The 9,742-nt window shown below is 40.5% G+C and overlaps 1 long non-coding RNA gene across 2 annotated transcripts in view; it reads left to right on the top strand.

Moving 5' to 3' along the window:
• The first annotated feature begins 9,233 nt into the window (after positions 1-9,233).
• LOC108447984 overlaps positions 9,234-9,742 on the top strand; it is a 1,891-nt gene continuing 1,382 nt past the window's right edge. Inside the window, exon 1 of one of the 2 annotated variants that reach the window (XR_001863727.1) lies at positions 9,234-9,439. This is a non-coding gene — a long non-coding RNA (uncharacterized LOC108447984). Of the gene's footprint in view, positions 9,440-9,486; positions 9,605-9,742 lie in introns of those variants that run through there. The other variant, XR_001863728.1, reaches the window with a different exon arrangement.

Below are 9,742 nucleotides of genomic sequence, written 5' to 3'. Positions count from 1 at the left end.
CAGAGGCCAACAGCTGGAAATAAGGAATTTACCTCACATTTTCCTCTGGAGTCAATGCTGGTGCTGGCTAATCTGAATAAGTGAGGGTGGTGAAACTGCAGGCTCCTGTAGATTTGTAGATGAACACTAGATGATGCTATATAACTTTTCAATCTCCCTGTTACTTTCACATATAACTGAAATAGAAATTAAATAAAATCAAAAGACTGGACTAGAACATGTTTTCAATACACTGGCAAGTATGCACATATGCCAAATCATATCACTGAAGTAATAAATCTACATTTCTCTCCCAGTCAGCTGTCTCCATCTCAACTGACAGATGCAAAGAGAGGGTACATTTGATTTTAGGGCTCCTTGTGCCAGACATTGTGGCAATGTGCTACAGAATGGTTTTAAACAAATGCTTAATAGCAATGACTCTTTCCAAATGCTTTGCCAGAAAAATGGCAAAAGAAAAGCTTTGCCCAGCAGTTTTTACTCTGGACCTCTTTTGCTGCAGTCAGGATCATTCCTTAAACTGGCATAAACATCACATGCTGTACTCGGACTAAGTTAGCTCGGTTTTGGTCCAGATGAAACTTGTGCTACCAGGTAATGTGGTAGTGTACAAAAAAAGGCTTTGGCTCAGAGAAAAAGCTTTGGAGTCATTCTGACTTCTGGTTTTCCTGTAAGAAATATCTCCTCTGATCTCGATGACCCTTGTGTGTATGATGTCCTTACGACACCGTTCAAACACTAACCAAGTGGTGAATCCATATCTCAGGGTGGATATAGTTACAGATACAAACAAGTCCCTGTTCAGATATGGTGAGTCTTTCATAATTTGCAGAAATATTGAAGGGAAGAATCTCAAGTGTTGCTGTCTGGGAAGTGGACTAGCAGCTGCTCTTGGCCCAGGAAGGTATTGATCTATGCAGGTTCCAGAACTCCTTGATCAGGGCACAGTGCCCATGCTCACCGGGCAGCCTTGGAAATAACTGTGCTGTGGTCATTTCACATCAGTGGTGCAGGTCACCATTATCTCAGTGCCTTGAATCAGACTGTTTGAAAGGGTAGCTGATGAGAGCACATGGGCTTGAGTTACACTTTAAACCTGCTTCAAGAAATAGTTTGATCCTTTGCCAAAGCTTTGATAGTAATTAAAAGATGCACTCAGATTCCCAATGGCTCACATCCTGCAATGAGAGTGTCACCACAGCAGTCCTTGAAGAAGACACTTATTCTTAAAAGAGGGGTCAAGAACAGCTTTCACATGAGTCTTTTTGTGGGCTTTAATGGTAGTGAAGCCTTTGGAACTGGAGTTTTTGGTATTCAAGCTATTAAAAGTATGGTAAACAAAATGAAAGCTGAAATTTTGCTTCAGCTCAGTTAAGCACCTTTAAAATTATGATGGATTAGTGGAAAGTAAATGGAAATGAAAAGTGAGTAAAAATGTTTTAGGATTTTCCTTAAAAAAATTAACCCAGTCATCTTTGAGAGAAAGGACTTAACCTCCCTGAGTCAGTCTGTTACTCATATCTCATTCCAGAACTAGATCTGAAGGGTAGGAGAGGAAGACATGGCAGCAAATATTGTCATGACTTTAGAAGACTGTAACTGGAAGTCATAAGGTACATGGCCAGCATCAAACAGGAGATGGTATGCACTGCTTGGCTCTGTGCCCAAGCATCAGCAGCTCCACCTCAGCAGAGAAAGCCTTTCCAGTAACTACGAATTTCCTCTTGAAAGAAAGGCTTCATTGTAAAACTGGGAACATCTGCTTTGCTGCATTAAATGATTTTTATTTTCCTTATATTTTTTAAGTAATAGAAAAATTTTGTAAATGCAAAGACAATTGTTGTTTTAATATAGTCCATTACTACAATTCATTATTATGATTCACAGAAGTTGTCAGGTTATATGAAGTATTTTAAGTGAACAGAACACTGTTTTTTTCTAGTCATGGCAGAAATAATCAGTGATTTGAAAATATATGTTTACATACAGCAGTTGGTTTAGTAAAGCTTCTATATTAAATCTGTCAGTTCTCAAATCAGTGTGAAGAATCCTGTTCCAGCTTAGAGGAGACAATGAGCAAAATGTCCAAGGAATCCTAACATTTGGGGATGGTCATTTTGATGACAATGTGAAATTAGCTATTGACCTTACTGGAGCCAAGATTTAGTCCCAGAAGATTTAAAGGAATATCTCTGTATAATGAGGATTTGTTGCTTCCTACACATGCCTCTTCTACAACTAGAAGACAACTTAGATTGTGGGAAAAGAGGCTGAGTTTGGAAAGAATGGATCACAGCTCTTTTGAGCAAGTATGGCTATATGACAGGGTAAGTTTATGTGCCTTCCTTGGACTTCCTCCCTCAATAATGAATGAAACCTGTGGGGCTTCCTGTCCTGTATATATGTCTCGTTAATAACTGATTAACTAGGCCAAACAGAAACATTTGGATTTATTGCTGACTTTGCTGGGATAGATACCAAGTTAACCTCACATACAGACTCAGAACAGAGGGAGAAGAAAGACTCACTCTGCAGCACCCTTTTCAACACAAAGCCATTACCTTAAGCTTAAGGGTCAATTATGCTTCAATTATGGTCTCTTGCACCTCAGATCAATGAAGGATTATCTCAGATCTGTCCTGAAACGTCCTGATTCTCTGTGGGCAGCAGCATCAGCTGTCCAGGGTTTACGTATTGCTATGGCAATGTGACCCAAAGCCTTGTTGCAGGACTCCAGTATCACTGGCCCTGTCCTTTCTCCACAAAGCTTGATTGTTGTTTTTCTCATAATAGAATTACACCAGGGTAGATGTGCTGTGCTGAAAAACAGTACTCTGTGGGGACTCCAAACAAGATCAGGCTACCATCACTTTGTCTCTGCCATGCTTTCTGTGAGATGCAAGGAGTGCAGAAAGGGGTAAGGGTGGAGGAGCCCAGCATCTCCCTGGAGCTTGCCCTCCAGGATTGAGGTCTCTCCTCTGTCCATCCCCCAACAGTCTGACACTACAACACACCAATACCGATTTCCCAGGCTCCTCCTTGGAAATACTCCTTCCTTGCCTCCACACCCTCTCCCTCCCCTGCACCAGCTCCATGGAATTGAAGAGGGGCTGCTTGATGGGGTAACTGCAGGTAAAGTCACCATAGAAACAGGGACTCTGGCCTCATTCGCACAGCGAGCGGCTTTCCCGCAGCCCGGAGAGAGCACAGAAGCTGCTGCAGGTTCAGCCACAGCTGATCGACGCTGTCTGGCATTTAAAACCATGTAAAGCAATGTCAGCATACACAGGGGAGGAGATTTGGAGAAAATAATTTTCTCGCTTGCTCTTTAAATCTGAATCAAAATTCGGTCCCTGAGTCGAAAGCCTTGCAACAAACCTGTCATGTGTACTTCTCAATACACCTACAGAGCTTTTTCTGTGCACATGCACCAGCTGGAAAACATGATATCCCAATTTTATTGTTTTGATGTGTGCCAGAGTCCTCTAATTTCTCCGAAAGTACCAGGGCATTATGTAAGAAGATTGGATATGATCCAGGGTGCAGATAACAGCATAACAGGCCTGATAAGAAGCCCAGCAAATTGTTGAAGAAAGGATCTGATTCACTGTTGATTTTTTAATTTGCAACTTGCCTAAATACAGTGATTTCTCCATAGGATTTGTAAGTGTAAATCAACAAATAAAATGTCCGGTCATCATACACAAAATCCATTAAGACACAGAAATGAAAAAACTTATTTTCAGAATTACTTATGTTGTCTCACAGGTGTTTAAGAGAAAAAAGGAACAAGATAAATTTGGCAACATTTTCAAAAGCTCCTAGTCCAAGAGTATCTCTGAAAATTGCATTAAGCTCACAAATGATATGTACAAAAATCCACTGATCCTGAAATGCAAGTTAGAGTGAAAAATTAACAGAGAAACTAAAGGCAAAATAAAAAGAGAGATTATCCATAAGAAGAGGACAAAAAGGCAGAGAGCGATTCAGGAGGTATCACATGTGGAGAAGCAACTAGTTATCTAACATCAGATCTTGGAAAATCTAGGTTGAATTTTGCATCTGGAAGATTTTGTGTATGGTAATGTGAGGCCACCTGGAAGTCAGAGAAGAAAGATACAGTCCCAGCCTAAACAATTATACACATCCATAAGTTATCAAAACAAGCATCCCAAATTAACAGGGAGGAAATAAAAATTTAATTAACATTAAATGAGGAATGAATAAAAACATAAAACACTCTCAAGCCTCTCAGCTAACAAAATGCAGACTGTTTATTCACCTGTTTCCTCCCTGCCTTTCCACAATAAGGACCTAAGTCCCCTAGCATTCAAAAGGAATTGGGCATTCTAGTGCCACAGATAAATGAAGAAAAATCACCTACTGTGGAGACCCCTAAAAAGTACTGCATTTTGTTAGTCACCAGATGTATGAGACTGGGATGAGCCTGCTTCTCCCAGACTCTCTTTAGGCACAGAGGAAGGTATCTGCAAGCTCCCTAGGATGCTAGAACCACTGTTTCCACTTGCTTTAAGCTGTCGTGGAGCACGATGGGGTAAGCAGCTCTGAAGTCTGCTCAAGAAAGTCACAATGAGGACTTTAAAGATTAGGATAGACAATAAGACCTTCACCTTGGTTGTGGGCCACCTCTTGGTGTGATGCACAGGTTGTGGCACAACCTCCCTGTCAGGAGGAAGCAGGCAGACCCCAGAGTACAGCCTGCTCATGACAAACTTCTTTTAAGACCATCCATTTCAATTCTGAGATCACCTGCAATAAAAATATTTTATATTTGGAATCTCTTCCTGGAAAAGGCTGTTTGAATGTACTGGTACTGTATTATAGTGTCCAAAGAAATATTGTTTACCTTCAGCAGCCAGTGAGTATACTATATAAACTGCTATGAGACAGGGTACAAGATTGATTAATCTAGAGGAATTCCATATTTTGGCTTTCATTCACACAGTCTTAGCAATAAAATTTTCTCTACTGTTCCTCTACCATTAGCCTCATTAAGTAATCAATGAGGTTTAGGTACTAATGCAATATATAGACTATGCAGATATATGCATGCATGATAGGATTTATGCAAGTTTGGTGTAATCGTATCCTCTGAAGAGAGTATGAGAAAGTAGAGTGGCAGCAAACACGGCAATACAGAGAGCTTTTTCAGTGTCTTAAGTTCAAAATTGATATAATTTTTTTTTACTCCTTCTAGCAATATAAGGCATAGCAATTACAGGAGAGACAGAGACAGAAATTATTTTATCATTAGAAATGGTTGAGCAGCACTGGCCTGTTTCAAGGCATGTTCAGTTCTGTCATTATCTCTGAACAATAAGTACAATTCATTGCTGTAGGAATGAAACCAGGATTATGAAACTTCCTGAAGCCTTTGTAAAGGCTGAATGAAATTTGTGATAGCAAAATTAGAACTAAGCCTTTATTTTAAAAGAATTTAGTTATTAAAAGCAACAGACCTAATTTAATCTAGTTTTATTTTCCACTGGAGGAACCAAAGATCCCTCTAATTTTCATTACAAATTCAATTTTTTTGTGCCTTCTTACAATCTTGTGAGTCTGAGAATCCAGTGAGGTGTTAGAAGCTAAGGGTTAAACCAAGAGAGGTATGACACAGTGCATGAGATCCTGGCTTCCTGAAGAGGGATCTAGGTGATCCCTTGGATAAGAAAGCTGAAGCTGCTTCCTTTACATAGGAGCAAAAGCAACATGACCTACTTCTCCCACTGAGATGAACTGCCAGGGAGGGTGCAGATGGCATTGCTGTACCTTTGGTGGGGCATCCTGTCCCCTTGGTAGTTAGGGTCTGTTGATGAACAGAAGGTGCAGCCTCAATGTGCTGTGCTATAGCTGTCTCTGGCTGAGAAGCAGCTGTTAAGGAGGAAGAAAAAGGAGGCAAAAAATGGCAATCAGACCACCAAGTTTTTATATAATGATCTGGCTAAACGTGTATGCCAAACTATGCCTCTTTTAACAAATTATTTGGTGCTGTTATTTCTGTTCTATTGAATTGTATGAACTTCAAATATTTGGGGTTTATTTTTGTTCTTTCAGCCAAGTTTTATTCCTACCTAACATCAAGGTTTCTTCTTTTTGAAATATGATGATTTGGAGCTGTACAATTCTGCTATGCAGTACATCTGGAAAGCTTTTCCATTTCCAAGTAAATAAGAAAAGAGAACTGTTGTAATGTCTTCACTGTTTGTTCTCAAATTACCTCATGGGGTGCTTACTCAACATATTAGAAATTTGTAAATGAAAGTCTCAAACTTACCTGGTTTTTTTATGGACAGAGAAAATGGGCCCTGGACTGGGATATAATTAGTTGTGTTCAGCACATCCTCCTGGGCGGGGAGATAAACTGCAGCCTCTGCCAGCTGGGGCAGTGCCAGCACCATGAATTAGCACAGCATGCTCCAGAAGCTTCTCTTTCTGCGCCAGCATAACCCAGCATATTCCCAAGAGGGCAGAGGAGGTGAGTAAGCAGGTGGTGAAAGTACAGCAATTGCGAGCCACCCAGGCATTCTCCTGGAAAAGCATCCTCTCCAAGCCACTTCTGAAATCTGTTATTAAAGTATTCTCTGCTGAAAGCTAGGAGGTCATGCTTCGGTCACACTTTTAAAGTGCTATGTAAAGGGATTCTCTTCTTAACTTAGGAAAAGAAACTCACATGACTTAAACTGAAACTCTGCTTGGAGGAGAAATTCTTCCTCTCCTTTCTCTTCCTCTACTTTCATCTCTTGCATAACTTCATACAACTTAATGCAGTTGTAGGCTCAACACAAAAAGTGTCTCCACATGAGCAAGGAATAATGGGGACTAGAAAATAAGGTATTCACAGCTCTAATTTGAGTCAAAACACTTTTAGCTATTGAAGGCAAAAAAGTCATGAAAAAGTCATAGGTATGCTCTACCAGGGTGCAGCAGGTTGCCAATGCTCTGCACAAAAATAAATCTAAGGCTGAAGAATGAAATAGAAATTAAGAAAACAAAAGAAGATGGAAAAGAAAGAGAGACAAAGCTAGAGGGTGATACGAACAGGATAAGAATTGTCATACAGAGCCAGATCAAAGATATTTTAGCTTACTGATAGGTGTCTGACTGTGGTCAATAGTAGATGATGGAAGAGAATGCAAAAACACATACTAATACCTCTCCCAGACCATCTCCCAGATCAAAAAAATAGTCAGAGGAGAGGTGGGTTTTGAGCATATTTTTCCTCTGTCTCAAATTAATTTTTTTTTCCATTACTTTCTTCAATCACTTAAACTCACATAGACCCTTATACTTACTCTGTGTCAGGGAGTTGAATAGCTTAACCACAAGGACAGTTTTCTGGGTTTTTGGAATCCATCACCTGCTTGTTTCTTTCCTTCATGTTTGCATCTCTGCACTACTTGAGTGGGAAGAGGTTGTGAGAAACAGTGAACCTTTTACACTTGTTTACCTTCCTTACTAACAACTGTAGGGACTTGCATTACATTCTCCTCAGTCACCCTGTTTCCTGTCTGAAGACTCCTACCATACCTCATCATTCCTTAAGCAGAGACACTTCAGGCCCTGGCCACCCTTGTCCCTCTGCACCATGAAATTATATGAAACCAGTAATTATATTTTCTGGTTTGTTCTTTACTTCTTACTAAGTAATTTCTAGCATTTTATTTCCATTGTTTTCCCTGACATTTGAGCCAGTGTACTTATACAACTGTTCTGCACGTCAGTGGTATTTCTGAATGGCAATAGTCAGCTGAGAGCTCCTTGTTTTCTGTGTGACGTTAAGACATTTCTTTCTGTGTATTATTTCAATCCACAGGTTTTTAGAGACTCTATAATAAAACCTGCTCATAAATTGAATTTTTACTGTATTAATATATGGGTCTCTTCATACTGCACTTATTCAAGGATAGATATAATTATTGTATATTTTATACCGTGATCTGTTAGTAAAAGAAAATGCCCACAGAGATCTGGCAGAAAATTTTGTAATGGAAATATAGCTTATATTAGAAAAAGAGTACTTTTTGTGTAGATTATACCCATTACCCCCAGAAAGGTAAATGATATGAGTAGAATACTTTTGTACCCATGTCAATTTTTATAACTCTGTCAGCACGTAAATTTAGCCAGAGTGGAAATTTTGAGAACCAAGTCAACCATCTCAAACCACACTGAGAGAGTGGAAATTTTTACTGCCATAAAATTATATTTACTATCAGACATATGGCCTGACAATGTAGGTGAAGATAATCTGATCACCTGGTTTTCATTTGGACACTACTATGAGAAAATAAGAATCTGTATCTTACCAAAAACATGATAAAACTTGTTGTAGGTGGAATAAGATGCCATCACATCCCATAATTGTTTTCTGTGGAAAGTTCATCCAGGCAACTCAGCCAGCAAGGGAGCAGAAAGGATGGTAAATAATGTCCAGTGCTTAAAAGTAGGGACTGTTGTGCTTGCCCCTCTGAATGATATTGTGTAAACAAAATGCTATGTTGTTGTGATGACCATAATACTTCTATTCTGTATATTCACTGAGATTAGGACCTAGATGTTCTAGCAGAATCTATCTAGTGCTTTCATAGGAAATTTTCTCAATTCCAACTCCAGAAATATTTCATATTTTTGTTCCTCATGTTTTCAACCAATTATCCTGCTTACTTGGTATGATTGTAGTTTTTTTGAGTTTCAAAGGCCTAAAAAAATAATTAAATATTAATAATTTAAAAAGTAGCTTTTTATCGTCCCAGTGATTTTCTTATTCAGCATTAATGTTCCATTTCCTATTTTCTGATTGTCCTCAACTCATCCCATCTATATATATCCCGTTCATGCAGTCCCTGGGCTCCAGTCTGGAGGACATGCACCTGCATGGGGGGGAGTACCTTTCTGCATGCCAGGACACGCTGGTTTAGATGTGTTGAGTCCTGCTCGGCATATCAGGAGAGGTGGAGAGGACCGTGGGGGGAGGGGTAGCTGGAAAGGGGACAGCTGGTCTCCCCTGAGCTTGCCCTCCCCCAAGGACTGCACAAGAACCCCAGAGATAAGTATATATGTACATACAATGTACAAACCCATGCATACGTATGTATATTTTATAGGTGTGCTCGCACCTTGTATGCACACACATTTATGTATACGTGTATGCACAGTGCATATGTGTACATACAGTTTGTACATAGATGCATGCATGCATGTATATGCTGGTATACCTACGGGCACGAAAGCATCACTTAATTATCCTTCGGGAGGGAAGTGCCCCCCGCCCCTGGCGCTGCGAAAGGCGCTGCCGGGGCTGAGGCAGAGCCCAGGAGCTCCCCTGGACCCGTCAGCTGCTGCAGGAGGAGAGAGACGGACCCCAAATGGAGCACTGCTCTCCCGAGACTGTTCCTGCTGGATGTTCACAGAGACACAGGTGGGTCCGGGACACTCCCACACCCAGCCGTCACACGGCAAGTGCCTCCTCGGAGGGAAGGGAGGGGAAAGAAAGCAAGCCTTTCCCCCGTTTTCCTTTGTTTGTAATTGGGAAAGACTTCAAGCGCAAAGTCTTAAGAGCCTTCTGAGGTGCTTCAGAGCAAAGGTAAATTCACCTCACTATTGAGCAGAGAGGTAAAACAGATTTGCCCTCCACACGAGTAAAGAAAGGGTCAGTGGCCCGTTAGTGGCTGTGTTGAGGCTGGTAAATAACCCTAGGGAATGATCTCCAGGAGCCCAGAGC

This window comes from Corvus brachyrhynchos, unplaced genomic scaffold (assembly GCF_000691975.1).
Source record: "Corvus brachyrhynchos isolate BGI_N302 unplaced genomic scaffold, ASM69197v1 scaffold14, whole genome shotgun sequence".
NCBI classification, from domain to species: Eukaryota; Metazoa; Chordata; class Aves; order Passeriformes; family Corvidae; genus Corvus; species Corvus brachyrhynchos.
Note: the sequence above shows the minus strand (reverse complement) of the source record. Positions and strands in the feature narration are given on the sequence as shown.